Here is a 19,266-nt window from a genome sequence, read left to right on the forward strand (position 1 = left end):
AACTTGTCATTATCTGAATAATATTGCTGCAGATCATTAATTAGATGTGAATTGATTTCCAATGTTTTATCCAGATCTTTTTGCAGCAGTTCCTTCTTGTTTTCAGAAATTCCAAGTCTTTTAAGAATGTTAATGCTATGAATATAAAGTTGATTGTAAGCATCTTGTAATTTGTCTTGATCTTCTTCTTCTTCTTTTTCCATTTCCTCATTATCTGACAAAAATGATTCAGTGGCTTGCTATTCTTTTACGATTTTAGATTTACTGGGAATGATTGGAGTAGTGGAGACCATAAGAATTTTCAAAGATTTTTTGTCTCGATCACTCTCTGAGTCACTAGATTCTGAGTTTGACTCTTCTGTATCATCCCATGTGGCAGTCATCGCTTTACCCTTAGTTTTTCTGTTTGGGCATTCAGTAGACAGATGTCCATACTTCTGACAGGCATAGCATTGTGGTTCTTTGGTCTTTTTACTAAATTTACCCATCGAAGGTTTGTTGTCCACTCATCTTCCTCTGGAAGGTCGGCCACGATTCCTTTGGAAGAATTTTCTGAATCTTTATGCTAGTAAAGTCACTTCCTCATCTTCATCATCTTTTTCACTTCCACTGTCCTCATTTGTTGTTCTCTTTGAGGTTTTTAGGACAGTTGTTTTGGATTAGGGATTTATTTGAAGTGTAGTTCAAAATTTTGTAGGGAACCTACCAGTTCTTCTACTTTCATTTCATCAATATTCCTACACTCTTCAATGGTTGTTACTTTGGGATTAAACCGTTCCGGTAGTGATCTCAGTATTTTCCTACAGGTTTTAGATATCGGAACTTTTTCTCCCAATCCACCCATGGAGTTGTAAATGATATTTAACTTTGTGAAAAACTCCATAAAGGTCTCATGCTCTTCCATTCTGAGACTTTCGAACTGTGAAGTCATGAGTTGAAGTTTAGATCTCTTCACAGTGCTTATGCCTTCATGGGTTGTTTCCAATAGATCCCATGCTTCTTTAGATGTCCCACACATACTTATTTGATTAAATATATCCTAGGACACGGCACAGTAGATGACATTCATAGCTTTAGCTTCAGCAGTCTGTCTTTCTTTATCGAACGTTGTCCAATTTTCTTTGGGTTTAGGTTTTGAGATAGTTGTGCCACTGTCAAGTACAATTTGTTCAGTTGGTGACACATATCCACTTTCAACTATATCCCAAACATCGTGATCCAAAGATCTCAGAAAGTAGTGCATCCTAGCCTTCCATTATGCATAATTTGAGTCATCAAATACTAGAGGTCTAGTGACCGATGAGCCTCTCCTTTGGCCATATTCCCAACTTCAGTCAAGATCACTCTTTAGGCGGTGAAGCCCTTAAAGAGAGACCCGCTCTGATACCAATTGAAATAGTGGTGAAGACCGCTTTAGTCGAAGTAGGGATATGTCAATATGTCCTAGAGGGGGGTGAATAGGACTTTTTAAAGTTTTATGATTTATTTAAAGCCCTATTACACTAATCCTAATAGCAGACACATATTAGGATTACTCAAAAGTAACTCTACTGGCTTCCAAGACCTGTAAAGGATCCAATCACAAACAATTTAAGAAGTAAACAATATTCAACTTAGTTTATGATGGATATAACTATGTAAGTGTGTGAGGTTTGATCATATATATTCAGATATGAAAATATTAAGCAAGTCACATCAACAAAAGAATAGCAATATCAAACACAGTCATTTTTATAGTGGTTCGACTACTTGTCTACTCCACTCCCGGTAACCGTACTCAACCCTTGAGTGTACTGGATTTCACTAAGGAGGTTTCACAGCGGTTCACCTCAAACCTAAGGTTTTAAATCAGGTTCACCTTCAACCTTTACAACCTACACTGAGGTCAACTGTTTATGCTCTCACGAGCAAGGGTCAACACAACGCACCCACTTTTAGACACACTGGCCAAGGATCTTTCACAAGACCCTGAGGTTTCACTCGGTTCACCTCTAACCTAAGGTTTTAGATAGGTTAACCTTTAACCAGATGTTTATACTCTCCAAAGAGTAAGGGTCCACACAATGCACCCACCACGTACACTCCCGCCGGAGGCCTCCTACGAGGACTTGAAGGGGTGAGAAACACCTAAGACCCAATCCTAAAAAGGAATGATCACAAGTGTCCTCTGGACTCTAATAACTTATAAATAAGTGGATGAGTCACATTCAGCACGTTGACGAAGATCTCCTCCTCGTTGATGAAGAGTTTTCGACTTCCTTGATCCGCAACATAGATGATGTACCAATACGAGGCTTCGGGTTGGGTCAAGGTTAGAACAGAATCCTACTCTATAAAATATTTTTCTATAAGGAAGATAGAGTGGTTCTGATTATGCATTCAAGGTATCCTAGCTCAATGATTTACCATTAAGATAGTTGCTGGAGGATCTTTGAATGCGGAAGTTCATTCCCCAATCCACTCTATTGAATATCAATGATGAGGGTGGATTGGAGGATGAACTCCCTTGAGAGAAAGAGCTTTAGGTAAATGATCTAAGGCTTGAAACACACAAAAGCACTCTCTTCTTTCTCTGCCAGCAACAATAAACAAGCTCTCTTTAAATAGGTAAAAGGTTCCAACGGATATAAAACGGTCACATTTATGATAGAGTTCGATATCATCGAGCGTATACTCTTGATAGCATCGATGGTCCGCTCAATGACACAAACTCAATGTCATACGCTTTTGAAACCTTTAGCCAACTGGTCGATGGAATCGAAACACTTGTTGATGTCATCGAATTTTGAACTCCGATTTCATCGATGAGAGGTTCGATTCATCGATACTTGAAAGCAAGAGAGACTTGACATGAAATATTTCAGGTTTTCAAGAATGATCGGGGGACTATCGAGATCATCGGAATTTGAATGTCGATGATATCGATATTAGAGTCGAGGTATCGATAAATCTAAGGGATTTCTCATTAAGCTTGTTGGACAGTTTATGTCTTTGTTCGATGCAATCGACCTGGTACCGATATCATCGATCTTTGAATATCGATTCTATCGAGAGACCCCCCGATCATAGATAAACCATCCTGAAATATTTTGCTCGAAGAACTTGACGCCCTAGACCGATCTCATCGAGAGCCTTCCGATATTATCGAGATTTGAATTTTGATGGTATCGAGGAGGCTTCGATATATCGATCCATATATGATATTCTTAAGGAAAAACAGGGGCGCTGAAAATCTATTTTTCGATATTATCGAGTCACCTTCGATGGACTCGAGATTCAAATATCGATGATATCGATATGTGGATCGATACACGATAAATCAGTCCAGAGATATATGCGATTGCTGGACACTTTTTGCCCTCTTTTCGATGATATCGTTTTAGGCATCAAGGACATCGATAGAGAAGGTCGATCATATCGAGATGTGTATCGATAAAATCGACAAAGTAAGAAAACTAAGAGATTTTCTGATTTTCGAAAAAGTTTTCCAACTTAAAAACCCTATAATGTTCTAACTTGTTTTAAGGATTTTATTCACCTAGTGTTTTGGGATATGAGATGTGAGGCTTTAGATTTACCTATGGCAAGCTTACACACATCCGGTTGAGACAGACGCTTGAATTAATCTTCCTATGAGGCTCTGTAGTCTGACTGACCCAACACACATGCTAATTGACAAACCAAGGCACTTTCAGTTTCTAACCCTAGTCGCTTGACTGCAGCGCATGATACTATAGAGATAGTGGACCCGGTGTCCACCAATAAGAAGACTAGTGTATCTTGAATGTGAGTTGTGACTTCAAAAGCCATCGGTGCTGTAACTGTTGTCTCAAGTGCCTCAGCTGCAAGTGAATGCACACAAGCCTGCTAAGAACGGTTTGGCTGTGGTACCATAGGTCATTGAGGCAGCCTAAATTGAGGTGCAGGCGGCTGGAAAGATGGATGTGCTGGTACTGGTCGTAGAGTTGGAGTCGAGAGGGGTGGTGGCATTTGACGGTTGATCCTCTGAGGGGGCGTAAAGCCGTTGTCCCCCATCCTGGGGAAACAGTACGTGTCAGTATGGCCCAACCTCTGGCAGTAGGTGCACCATATATCAGGTCGCCTTGGCTATATCGATGGAGTCATAAGCCCGAGAGGCGAGTTTATATGGGGCTTCTTGCCGAGGAACGGCCTGCTCGGCAACTCTGGTCACAGCCTAGAACCATAGGAACGCAAGTGCAGAATAATCTGTCCACATCCTGCTCCGCTCATAAAGACATGTCCACTAGCTCAGCATATGTAGATATGCTAGCGCAACACATCTTCGAGCGTATCTTGGGTCGCAGACCCTTAGAAAACCGCCGCATTCGTATCGGCTGGTCGGCTAATATCAGGGGAGCATATCTAGCCAGCTCTGTAAACCTGTTCTCATACTCCGCCACTGACATCCCTCCTTAACAGAGGTGAAGAAACTTTCTCTCCTTCTCATGCCGATACGTGAGGGGAAAGTACTTCTCATGGAAGCGGGTCTCAAAGGCCGCCCACGTCCATACGTATCCAACAGTAATAGTCCGAAGGACACTGTCCCACTAGAGGTTGGCCTCCTTCTCGAACATATAAGTGACTAGCTCCACCTGCTTTGCCTTAGTGCAGTGCCGCGGCTTCAGCATCTTAGAGATGTGGTCTAGCCAATACTCGGCCTCCTCGGGTCTATGAGTACCTGCAAAAGTAGGAAGTCAGAAGCACTAGAATCACTCATATAAGTCACTGGCACTCATATTCCCAGCAGGCTGCACAAGTGGTGCAGGTGGAACCGCACCCATACTCTAGGTAAAGACCCCTGCGATGGTGGCTAAAAACTAATGCTATTGTTGTTGCTGTTGCTGCATTAAGAGCATCATCTGCTCCAACCTATCAGTAGAAGGAGCCGACTGAGGTACGAACGACATCGAAGTAGACGTACGGTTCTGCTCAGGAACTAATGGTGCAATAGGTGTCGGCCCATTAGTGGGGCCAGTGGCCGGCTGAGAATCCTGCATGGTCTCATGAGTCGGGCTCGAACTGGGGTCCATGTGGCTATCACTTAGGGGAGGAGTCCCGTCAATCGAGTCGCTAAGTGTGAGACGTGTCGTACTCCATGTGGCCTTAGGTGGCATCCCCTATATATAAAATAAGGTGCAACTTATGTCAGATTCAGCATAAGATCATACACTCATACATACATCATTCGTATTTCAAATCCAAAGAAGCTTCATGCATTTTATTTACCAAAATTGTCACAATACATGAGATACAGTATTACATGGATCATGATAGACAATGCATTTGAGCTAATCTAAGCAAGGTTCCACACACTAAACCTACAAACCACACTACCACATCATTAAACCTACCAAGGCTATCCATAGAAACAGAAAATAAGCAACAAGCAAAACAAAAGACGACAACATGTACGACTAGTCATCCGAACCTAGGGATGGTGGAGGTGCACCCTTATCCTGTAGACAACACAGGATAGCCCTCAAGGTGTGAGATACTTTATTGAATTTCTGCTTCATGAAGGCTTGATTCTCTTCAAGCTTGGCTCGGGTCGCTGTGACCTCCTGTCGCAGGGCAACCTGGCCCTCCTCAAGTTGAGCCAAGTGGGCTTTAATAGCAGCCTGATCACTATCGCGGCCCTGCGCAGCGGGAGGGTTCCCTCATCAGTGCTTTGGGCCTCCTCTTCTTCTTCCTCACTCTCTCCTTCTTCACCCCCTTTCTCTGACTCATCTTCCTCTTCTATCTCATTACTTCCTCTTCACTTTCTATCTCATCCCCATACTCATCAAGTCGGGCTTGACGTTGTCAAGGGCCAATCTTCATGTTGTTAAGCGTAGTCCTGTTAATGAAGTGGATCAGTGCAAGGTCATTCATGTTAAGTCTGTATGCGAACTCTTGAGCAATCTTGCATATAAGTCGGCCAAATGGAAGTGAGATATCATTCCTAACAAAATGCGCAGTCTGAACTATCTGTAGCAGGGCGAATGTAGGCAAACACAGCTTGTCTCCCTGCCCAGCTGTATACAGAAAATCCACCATCAAGTGAGTGCATTCGGTACGGTTGCCCCACCTAAGGTACACATTATATGTGAAGATGTGGTGAAGCAGGCGAAAATCGTCAGTCAACTCCGTCGACAGAAGGCTTTTGCCTTTCTTCTAGTGGGCTAATCAGCCGCAAAGGTAACGCGTGCAATGATATATTTCTCGCACGTTCTTGAGATCCTTATTACTAGCGTGCACCTCTCCATGCGGGATTCCCATGACCCGGGCCACCAAATTCACATCAATTGTTGCTTCTCGCCTCCCCACGGAAATCTTGAACTGCAGAGGCTCTAGTGATGGGTCTCGCATATGGGCGTAGAAGGTTCGAATAGTGTTCTCACATGCGTGAGACTTGCCCTCGAATATGGGACCCCACCCGTTGTCCGCCAGGTGGTCTATCATCGGATACAGCCCAAACAGCCTTTCGTCTACATGAGCTTCAAACACAACCCTACAGCCACCAAACCAACTGTGCTTGAAGCCCGTCGGTAGAACTCTCTCTATACCGGGATTTGGGGATCCAGATCCCCCTTCGAGCTTCGCTCTTGGGCGGCGATTGGGCTAGCTTCGGTGCCCGCTTCTTTCTTGGATGGGTGGGGCAGATAGGCCCGACTTCATCCGTAGGAGCTCTCTTCTTTCCCATGAGGGAAAGAAGTGTGGAAATGGAGAAAATGGCCCTACAAGCTTAAAAAGAGTCATTGGAGTGAAATAAAAATGGAGGAATGGGATTGGGCATTGGACCTTAAGACTTTGAAACACAAGTAGTGTTTTGTGTGCTCAAATGAGAGGGGTTTAGGGAGATAAGAGATGGGTTTGAAAGGAATAGTGGAGAATGGGTCTTTAGTGAAGAAGATGAAGAAGATATGAGGATGGAGGAAGACTTGAGAGAGGAAAAATTAGATTTTTGAGAGTTTGGAGGGGTTTGGAAGCTTGAAAATGGAAGAATGAAGTAAAAGGGGACATATAGAGGGGTCCCACACGTGTTTCATGGGCCCCATAAGTGTTGGGAGGTCGGCTCGATGCCGGTCCAACAGGCCCGGACAAGCCCGGGAGCTGTGCACCGCAGTTGGCGCGGCGTAGCCGCGGTCCGTTGGACCTGGGCGTAGTGCCACCGCGGTGGCTACTCCCCTCCCGGGGTGCTGTAAGTGTGTGGGGTCCACTTTGGATCCCCCCGATTTGCACCGTTTGGGTCCTCGAGTCCGTTTGGGTCGTTTTGGGTCCTCTTTCGCATGTATTTGCACTTTTCTGTTTTGTTTGAGTGTGGAATGGGCTGAATCATGGTCTAAACCCGTCAATCGACTGCCTGGGGGAGGATTGGGATCATCTCACATGATCACAGTGCCTACGGGTTCGATTTCAATGGTCAGTTTCACTCATTGCGAAACTGGGAATCCTTTGACTGTTTCTACATTTTATCGCTCTCTCCTAGATCAAAGTACGTCAGTGTGCATCGTGTTACCAAAACCCAGGTCCAATTTAATCCAAATCATGCTCTGATACCAACTTGTAACGCCCTGAAAATTAGGGGTCGAGCAGGAGCCCAACTTCCGAGTTCCAACACATCACTTATGCAACATAGATAATGATGATTAAATGTTGTTCGTATTAGTGCATTAAACATGAGTGGGATTATACCAAAACAACATATCATACTCCAGAGACAACTGACATACGCAAGCGGAAGATTGTGATAAGTATATAAAGCATATAAGTGATTGTAAGTCTCCTGAGTTGATCATGTTACCAGGTCAATTAATTACATGTAAAATTCCAAAATATACAAAATGTGTGATATCGTCTAGTTAGCATCCTAGTAATCCCCGTCGATCAGAACATGGCCTACATAGATCTGCCTGATAACTGCATATAGGAGAACTCCTCCTCATCATCATAAAAGTCTGGCTCCACTACGTAAGCATCGTCATCATCTACAACTACAACAGGGTCCAGTTGGTGTTTAAAGCACTGTCCCAGAATGTGGGAGTGAGTGATCAACTCAGTGGAGCTATAAAGCAAAGGTTAACATGTTATCAATTCAGTCAAGCAGTAATGATAAATCAATACAATACTCATGTCCTAAGTACTCTTGTTAATGCAAGGATGATATGGGATAATGATGTATGCCTTCGCCTACACTCCTTCTACGACATCGTCTCATGATCGCGGCATGCAATACTCCCGCTGTGCTCAACTCCAACACCAAAGGCACATACAATGCAGTGTATGTGTGTGATTAGCCAAGTTCTTACATAAGCATATTCATACAGCAGGATTGGGAAACTAAGGTACCTCCTTTTTATAACATTGCCCAAACATTGATCCATCTAGGGTCGTCAGTCCTAGTTAGTCACATACGAAGAACAGTTCCAGGTAGCTGCGGAGCAGCTCGTCACCTCAGCGCAGGCCTGGTTTATACTCGAGGTTACTACGGAAAGGCTCGTCACCTTAACGTAGTCTTAGTGTATACTCGAGGTCACTACGAGCTCATCACCTGATCGTAGGCCGACAACTCGAATACAGTGTCCCATACCACCGTATTCAGCTCACGAGTTTGGGTTGCTCACTGGTCACTACGGGGAGGCTTGTCACCCCAGCGTAGGCTGACAGCTTGACCACGGTGTCCCATACCACCATGCCCGGCTCATGAGTCTTAGTGGATCGAGGTACCAAGGTTAAACAGGGTTTTCATTGGTTAGTTGGTACCTTAGATTCAAGCAGTAACATCTATACATGGTGAACATACATTAGGCCAATCGGGTTGCTTGACAAGCTCGACTAGTACAAGCGTACTTCAAGCTGATCGACATGGAGCGCGTAAGCACTCCGCGTGGCCTAACCACTATCGACAAGCAGAGTACGACTCAGATTCATCGGGCGTATCTGTTGTGGCTAAACAGTTTGGCCATCGATCGTAAACCATTATCGATTGCCTGGACGACATCATAGCCCCAATCATTCTCAACATAATAAGCATTCATGGTTAATTGTCAAGATAGTGTGTAGCAACCAATTTAAATGTAAATCTCATATAAGCATTTTAATGATCACATAGAGAACATATTAACATACATAGGCATTCATCTATAGAGCACGTAGTAGTAAGATAAGTCCCATAAAGGAAATTGTAACTATAAATAAGGTCATTGAGAATCCCATCTCAATGCCCTCATTACATGCATTTTCAACAAGCATTTTCTCATTCAAGCATTTTATCAAACACTTAGGTTACACATATCACACATATGTAATAAATTAGTAAAACACATATTACAGCAAATCCTTTCACATAAGAGTGGCCACATGCACAACAATCATGTATTTATAATCAATAATCCTGTCGAGCACAAATCCAAATTCCATATTCATTCAAACATTTCAACAAACATATGGAATGCATTATAAATCAACATAGTTTATATATAGGCATACTATACGGAAAACCTCATATCTAAGCACATGTGATAGCAATCAAGCCAGTCATAAATCATTACTGACATTGAAAGCCTTAAAAACCATAACCTAAACATTTATAGTCCACACCTTTCACCGGTAAACTCGTAATGAACTCAGTTTAAACATTAAGTCCTCGCCTACGGCACAATGACAACCTATAGTATGAAATAGGTTAGCAATTTCACCATTTACTCTATTTGAATCCCTAAAACAGATTGGGGTTAGGATTTCTTACCTGAAAATGGAATCGGAAACGTCGGTATAGAGACACTGAAGCGATGGTTAAGCACGAGAGTGTTAGGGAAGGATCCCAGGAACAGTCTCCCACTTTCTCTCTCACTTTCTCTCTTTTTCCTTCTCTCTTTGCTCTCTTCTCTCTCCTAGGGTTTAAAAATTGATATGGAGTGAGAGAGGGGTGGGTTTAGGTGCTTATATAGGCCCATGACTGATGTAAATGGCCCTAGGGCCATAGTATACTTAAGTTATAGCCAAAAATTGGTTGTTTCGGTCCAACGAAGCACATCTGGAGGCCCCTTTTCTAGGTACGGTCTGGAGTAAGTCCCCTGACATTGGATCTAGGTCCAGTTAAGTTTTCGGTCCGATTGGATTTACAGATCGACCGCGGAGGACCAGTTTCAGTTCAACGGTCATCAACACTCGATCAGGGCCACAAGTACGTCGACATGTTTTAAGAAATTTTCTTGATCCGAGGGTGTAGTTGGGTCAGAATCTGACAGTCTGAAACCTTAGATTTGGCCTACAAGTGAACGACTCAATTCACTTAAGTTTCGATTCGTTTCTTAAGGATATTCGCGTTTCTCACACACCTCGCTCCGGGCTCAAGTTGTGCGTTTCTGGATACTATTTGGACTTGATTTCTGAGATAGTTATCAAGTCCAGTATGGTGGTCATAACCGTATAGTTTCGCGGTAATCTGACTTTCCACGCGCGGTCCAGGTCCAATACGACGTTTCAAGATGCTCCCGAGAGTAACTGGGTTTTGAGATTGATCTTGCATTTTTAGGTAACGTAGTGTTAACGGTCCTACTCATTTTGGGTCTTACAGATTATATTTAAAGTGATTAGAGCTAATTTCATAGATAATCTAGTTTAACACTTAGTTAATTCACGTCTAATTTTTAAAGGATTTGGTTCTTAAGGATTTCTGCCTAAGGTGGTACTTGGGTCTTTGTACGGATTTTTCCAAGATGTTACACTATCGGGCCGAGAAAATAGATGAACAGTGTGGATAAAATACATATGTCATGGCAGGGCCGTAGTAGAACAGTGTGGATATATAACATATGCATGAAGGTAGGGCCTCCATGAGGGTTCACGGTGGGCCCCACCTGCTGGACAACGTCTAACAGGGTGGATGGTCCACCTGAGGTTGAATCCACTTCATTTTTTTTAATTCATGCTCTAAAATGAGCTGGAAATGTGGATGGACTGATAGATCAACCACCTCATCAAGATGAGGTCCAAAGTGGGCCCCACTTCTCAATAGATTGGATGAAAATAAACATAACATCAAGCCCTGTGAATTTTAATGGTGGTCACTCAATCATCATTGTTTTCCTACAGTGCAGTCCACTTGAGATTCGGATCTGCCTCGATTTGGGATGGACAGGGTGGATAAAATACACACGGCCCCACTAGATGGAAAGTGTGGATACCAAATACATTCATCAGGGTGGGCCCCAATAGTGTAGGACCATGTTGTCCCAGGACATTATATATACATTAGGGATTAATAAGGTGACATTTATCTCCAAATGGCCAACATTCAACTCAAAGGGGCAACGTTTGACTCAAATGAATTTATCGTTTAATGGAGTCAAATGGGGTGGGGTGGAATGTTGACTACATGAGATCAAATAGTCAATTTTGCCACAAAGGTTTTGGGTCCTTTTATCCTATGTTGTTAATTTTCAATCAGCCTCATATTGTGAGAACCACTCATGTGTTATAATCTTGGTCTAAATGAATGGATTGTAATGATGCACTAGGTTTCACACCTACATTTTACGATTAAGTTTGCCATCTTGGATAATTTAATTAACACCCTGTCGATTAGATAATGATTAGCATAATTTTATAATATAAGGCATTTATTTATGCTTAAATGATGGAATACTTTCTAATATGATCCTTGAATCCTTCATACCATATTTATGCTTGCCACACACGATATATCTTAAAATTAAAACTGAACATATTTGACAATTTTTTGGTTATTTATTTCATTGGGATCATAATGCATTCCACTTCTAAAGGTGTCTATATTCACATTCTTGAAAAATGAACCACTAGCGAAATAAAAGGAAAATATACTTGTATGCTTTGAATTAAGATTAATTAATGCATCTAAAAATTCATAGTGGATTTATTCAGGTGCTACCACTCACGTTTCAAGTTTCTTATAAGGGCTTATAAGGAGCCACCAACTTACTAATGCATAATGCCATATCATTATGAGCAACAACACTCGAGCAGGGGTTAAAGCCATAAGGGTTTATAAATTAAAGTTACAATTGGAATTTTATTTGGACCTTGATAACACCCTTTATGTGCTTCTAGTTTCTATAATGCGTTTAGACACTAAAGGTTATATATTCCCTTTTAGGAATGAAAATTTTGTGTTGTTATGTGGTTAAGAAATGAACGATATTGGCTCACTTATAGATGGTGTATATAAGTTGGACCTTGATAACTCATACCTTTAATTAGTAAAGTCTATGCATGTGAATGAGAACATGAATATCTACGTAAGGAGAAACTTGATTAAGGAGAATTCCTTGATGTATAACACAATTTCCTAGGTCACATCTCTTATAAGATGATGAAAATGCCTATGGAAGAATGAACCCCTTATGCTTCACAGACTTCACAGTTTGTATCAAATGTATAAAGAGGAAGCATACAAGAATAAGGAAGTTGGATGTCATTAGGTCTAGTATCTTAGAGGTAATACATACAAATATGTTAAATATTTTTTAAAAAGTAGAAAAAGGAGAGAAAAAGTGTCTTTTTTTTTTCTTTCATGGTGCATTTGTGCTCTATCTCCTTTTACAAAAAGAATAATCCCATATAGAAATGATTAGAAGAAAAGAATGAGCTTATATAAGATCTCTTCCCATAGCCTTTGTGAATGTGTAAAGTTATACCCAAATCCGTATGCATGCAACCCCGACCCAGTGGGGAAGCTGGTCCGAAAACCTTTAACCCTTAATCTAGACCCTTTATCGAGGTCTTGATAATTAATTTTATTAATTATTTATTTTTTTTCAAATTCAAATTTTGAATTTATGTTGAATGGTTGGACTTTTCTAACCGTTTTCATGTACACTTTGATGTGGCCCATTAAATCAGACCATTTCCTTTGGTAATGGTTATAAATGCATGAGCATTTCATAGTTAAGACCCTTATGGAAATAGCCACACTCTGGGTCTATGGATCTTGCTTGGTTTATTTGAACACATTGCATTTCAACACATAACAACATCCTTGGATGAAAACACATTTTGTTTTACCTTTTTTAGGCATACAAAAATACTATGGTGTTTGGATGTTGAGTTCATCCCCAACCCGTGCACGCTGGAGAAAGAATCGCGATGGGTGTTGTATATTGGAAGTAGTTGCGCTTTCATATTAAGGTGTGAGATTTCATATTTTCTTTCACTTGGTCTATGTGATTAAACAAAAAAGCCATCCACTCTTCATGAACTAAGTTAACAGTTGTATGTAAAAAATAAGACGAAGATGACCTTTATAAGAACTTTATTCTTAGTGCGCTATCAGATCAACTGTAGGATGTATTTTGTGATTATACAACCTCTGTTGAAATCTAAGTTTCCCTCAAAGAAATACAAAACAAAAGTAGGGATGAAAAAATACATTGTCAGCCAGTATTTTAAACACCAAATGACAAATAATAAGTCTATAGTTGAGCAAATAAACGAGTTCAATTTGATAGCCTACGAGATCACATCAGACGGGATTAAACCAAATGAACTCTTTAAAGTGGCGGCGGTTATTGAAAATTGCATCTATTAAAAAAGACTTTAAGAACCGTAACAAATTCAAAGACTTATCTATGAAAGCTCCATTGTACACCTTCGTATTAAGGAAGAGGCAGCGTGACAAGATAAAAGCGAAGAAACTGAGGGGGTTCTCGTGAAAGAGAAAGTCCATAGAAAACCTAATAACTTGAAACCAAATTAGAACACACAATTAAAAAATAAGCCCAAGCCCAAAAACTCATATGAGTGTGGAAGTGAGATTGCTTCTAATGAGAATTTAACTAATTCTCTAGAGCACTCATGAAACCAGGAGATTACACATGGCCATAAGTACAGCTAAACACCCTTTAAATTCTTAACTATTATGTGTGCCTTGTGTATGGTCTAATCTAAATGCATATCATATAATTTATTTTATACATACACATAAACAAATCATTTACAAGCATAGATATAATTGTGTCCACATAATAATCACAAACACAAGGATGTAGAGTAATTCGATTAAGTACCTACTTCACTCTTGGCGGATGCACTCAAATTTGAGTGTACAAGATTTCACCATCTCAGTGGTTTTCAATAGGTTCACTATAAACCTACATGTACACACTGGTGATGGTGGAAGTCCTACACAAGAACCTACACGTACACACACATGTTGGTAGATCATGTTTATACCTGTATTGGTGGCTCCCTTAAAGACTTAAAGGGTTTTCTATAGGTTCACCAATAACCTACACGTATGCACCTATGTCACTATGTGTGCACCTTGCTATCAACCGTTGGATCAGGAAGAAGGTCTAGATAAAGGCACTCTTATGCGCGAGTTTGAGAGATCGAGTTTCCATCTCTGGCGCACCTCTTCTCCCTATTCTCTTACTCTCCGATGGACGCGACGAATGCCTTTCGAAGGAAGCTCTTGCACTGGGACGCTAGGTGGGTCCCACCGAGATATTAGTGATAAATCCACACTATTCATCTGATTTTGGAGGTCATTTTAGGACATGCGACCAAAAATGAGGTGTATCCAAAATTGAAGTGGTCTGTATGAGAAGAAACAATGTATATTCAGTGACCACCATTTGAAATATTAGTATAGCTATAAAGTTTCATATTAGGCGATGTTTTTGGTGTTTTCACTTCATCCTAGTGGGAATGACATTATGAAGGGTTTGGATGGCATATAAATATCAAGGTAGATCCCAGGAAGGTTTCAAGTGGGCTAAAAATATGAGGATTGAACTTTCACAGTATGGATCATTTAAATGGGCATTAGGTGGGACCCACAAAGGTGCAGTGCATACGTTTTCTATGTAAGCCTCAAAAGAGTACCAACATTCCTATGCTAAAATAAACAAAATGGGATAGGGTTTTCTCGCTCATGGGAGAGGCTTGGAAACGTAGCGATAAGTCTTTCAATGGAGAAAACTTGGTCGCCGATCACTCTATAAAAGAGAAGCTGGGTCACTGAATTCTCTTGTATGAAAGATGGTTATCCCCATTGGAATGATGTGAGGAAGCTGAGGAAGAACCAAATCACTATGACTTCTCATCTTCTTCTCTACCATGTTTCGGGGTCGTTAATGGCCAGGCACATACTAACATGAGACTAAAGGGTGTATATGAACATTAAAACATGGAGAATGCTTATTACGGTCATTCAAAAGATATACCAATCAAATTAGGATTGACTAGTGATATCCTAAGCTAAAAACATATGATATGAAAATTCAGCAACTTTAAAGCTTAAACAATTAAAACAAATGAGGCTTTAATCATTGAATTTTTCAATAAATCATAACATGAGGCTAGAATCCTTAGATTTTTCCTGTGGTGTTCACTATTGAGGCTTAATCCTTAAAGTTAACTATAACCACACATATGAGGCTAAAATCCTCTTATTTTCAATTCAATCCAAATGGACCTTCTAAGGTCACCTATCGAAGGTGTTATGGTCTCCTAAGTCTTTAAGGAGAGATACTGTAAGGCATGTATCCTAGTCCGTACCGTTCCTTAGACTTTCGCGATCCTCCTTGTCGAATTTCGGCGACCCGCGACCTTTAGTCGGCATTTGCGCACGATCCTAAGTCGCATCCCGTATATTTGAGTTGACTTGACCCGAGACTTGTACCCTTGCGACCGTGCCGTCGCCGCGGTTCAAACGTCGCGACTTGCGCACCGATGCGACCCAAGCCAGGAGTTGTGGGTCCACGTTTATTTCAAGAAAACGCCACACATTGCGAATCCCAAGAGAATCTCTACCATCCATCACATTAATTAATCAAATGCAAGTCAAGCACACAACCCATCCCTCTCTCACTCAAAAGTCAACCCTCATGCCATCTCTCCTTACACCACCATACCTCTCATCCCATCCCTCTTATACACCCATCCCTCTCTCCTTACATCTCCCATCTTTCACTTATTCTCTATCATTTTTCCTAGCAACCAAGAGAGAAAAAGACTAAGGAGAGAAAAGAGAAATAACCTAAGATCAATGTCACTTCCTACCACCAAATCTCACCATCCAACCCTTAAATCTTCATCATCCTCCATCAAAATCGAAGCCAAGGAGCTAAGGAAGCCATAGAACCAAGAAGAAGTGAAACCAGTGGGTGATTTGTAGTTTAGATTTTGTATTTGATGATGGGCCAAGTGGGGCCTACCGATTGATGGTATGGATCCCATTTTGGACCCTAGGTGTGGCCGATGGCCCATCATCATTCATATGTTCATCCCATGATGAGGCCATTCTCCGTGGACCTCATCATGATGCTTATTTTCCTAGTGTGAAAGGTCATCTAGACCTTGTATTTTTGGTGGAGAAGGGATCTCCATCATTGATTTTGATTGGTGGGCCCACATGTAATAGGACCCACTTAATGTACATTTTGTAATACATGAAAAGGGAGGGCTTATAGTGGCAGAGCCCTCCATCACACGTCTCTCTCTCTCTCTCTCTCTCTCTCTCTCTCTCTCCCTGGACAGTGGTTTGCCAGCTGTGATGCAAGTGTTTTATCACACCGTTCATCAGCTATAAGTTGCTGTATTACGTCTGCAAGTTCTGTGGGCCTGATCATCAAGTATGTGTTATATCTGACTGTCCATCTGCTGGTGGTCCCACATCAGTAGATCAAAGGGTCTAATCATGAGGTATGTGTTTTATCACACTGCCCATCTGCTGGACGAGCAACACTTAACTGTTGTACATTGACGTCAACAAGTTCTGTGGGACCCACCTGATGTATGGATCTCATCCACGCCGTCCGTCCATCTGGACTGTGGACCACACTGATATATGTGTTTTATCTAAGCCGTCCGTCCATCTGGATGGGACCCACAATATATGTTTTATACCCACACCATCCATCTCATGGCGTGGCCACCATGATGTATGTGTGGCAGCTAGCTTTGATGTATGTGTTGTATACCTACACCATCTGGCCATGAGCGGTGGGCCCACCTGCTGTGTAAACGTAGGGCCCACCTGCTCTGTAATCGCAGGACCCACCATGTTGTACGTGTTTCATCCTCACTGTTCGAGTCAGGTGGCTCACCATTAATTTGTGTTGTATATCTATGTTGTCCATCTGATGGGACCCATCTGACATGCGCAGGGCCACCTTGATGCATTTATTTCCCATCTATTTTGGTTGGGCCCACTTGGTGCGCGTATATGAGGCCTATGCAATGCGGCCCACTTGGTATAATGCGGCCCGCGTATGAGGCCCATTGTGATGTGTTTGTAGCCTTGGATGAGGCCCAATGTGATGTATATTAGCCCATATGATGAGGCGCGACGTGTTGTATATGGGGCCCATATGATGAGGCCCAATGTGATGTATATTGGGCCATATGATGTGGCTCGATGAGTTGTATATGAAGCCCATGGATGCGGCCCACTTGATATATATGAGGCCCATGTGATGCGGGCCATTGTGATATGTGAGGCCCAGTGTGACGTATGCGAGGCCCATGTGATGAGGCCCATTGTGATGTATGAGACCCTTGTGCAAGGCCCATCATGATTGTATTAGGCTCATTAAGATTGTATGAGGCCCATTGAGATTGTATGTGGCCCATTGTGATTGTATGAGGCCCGTGGTAATTGTATGAGGCCCATTGTGATTGTATGAGGCCCTTTCCCCATTGTAAGTTAGATTCTTTGGCGGGTCGTACTCTAGGTGCAGTGGTGCTTAAATGTCCACATTGCAAACCTCCCTATAGCCCATTATCAAGCCCATTTTCATTTTTTCTTATTGGGCTATCCCAAACTGTTGGGCCCTCATTGTTGATGGTACCTTATACCATACCTTGTAGAATTACCCACACCTTGGAGCCCACCTTGTGTATATATTGGGCCTCATTGGGAAGTCCAATTTATTGCGCAATAGAGAGGGTGAGGAAGCCCACTTATTGTACTTAGACTTGGCTCTACCCTTGGTATGGGATATTGTGATGCTCCGTCACTATTGCACACGTGGGCGAGCACACGTGGGCGGACACTGATGTGGGCGGGCCTAAGAGCCTGGGCGAGCTACCAGTGATTAGCAGGCTACTGTGTTGGCAGTCTACTGTGCACACAGTGAAGGCAGAACTTTATCCCACATCGAAAGCATCATCCGATGTTGTGGTGGACATAAGTTGGATTCCTTCCTTAACTGTCGTGACGCGTTTTAAATTAGTGAGTTTCGGCAAAGCAGTCTATATCACCCCTTGCTGTAGACGGAAGGATATCAGTATCAGGTTTGGTGTATCCACTGTTTAAAGCCTATCTTGATATTTGGACTAGATCCGCCGTCCTTCTGTGGACCCCATCATTCGTATGCATGTTGTGATGGATGATTGATTAAAGCATATGTCATTGGGCTGAGATGTTTATGGGACTCCTTGTGAGGAGTCGCCCCCACATGATCGCGCAATATGTGCATGTTTGATGCATGGCCTAGATACGGCTGATAGTATTAGTGGCTCTTTAGAATTGCATATTGTATTGCATTCTCAGTATCTGATATTTGTCTCATCTATATCTTCGCATGCATATTTGATTTACATTGCTTTTTCAGTATATGATATTGATTTATTATGTTTTTGCATCGCATAACTTGGATAAGGCTGATCGTATTTATGAACTTACCTACATGTCTCCGCATTGCTCTGATATTGCATACTTGACACTTACCTTGCGCATACACTTACACCATCCTCTAAGCTTTCTATAAGCTTATGCCCGATAGATGCGTGCAGGTGGCATTAGGTTGCAGCAGCGTTGAGCTTGGAGCGTGCAGATGTCTTCTGGAGCCTTGATTTTCGATATATGTATTTCCCTTTTAGTACTGTATTCAACTGTTTATATTAGTGGATATGTGATGATGATGTTGCCTTTGTGATTTGGGTAAACTTGTAGTTATGCTTCTTATGAGATAAATGTATGTTTGAAAATCCTCCTTGTAGGATCCGAGGATTGGAATCTGGCGTATGGGCGTTGGGAGACGAGAATGGGGTACTACGGAGGCTGTTGGCATCGGATTCGGCGATCGGAAATTCTGTGAGTCCGGTTTCCGAGTTTGGGGCGTGACAGATACTGTGGTGTAAGCCGTTAAGACACGTAAGTGACTAAGGTCTTTAATACTGGATGAGTCTTCTAAAGCAGATTCGGATTACTCTGTATCATCCCATATTACTGTCATAGCCATGCCTTTAGAACTTACTTTGTTAAGGAAAACAGTA

Source organism: Magnolia sinica, chromosome 2 (genome assembly GCF_029962835.1).
Source record: "Magnolia sinica isolate HGM2019 chromosome 2, MsV1, whole genome shotgun sequence".
In the NCBI taxonomy this organism is placed as follows: Eukaryota; Viridiplantae; Streptophyta; class Magnoliopsida; order Magnoliales; family Magnoliaceae; genus Magnolia; species Magnolia sinica.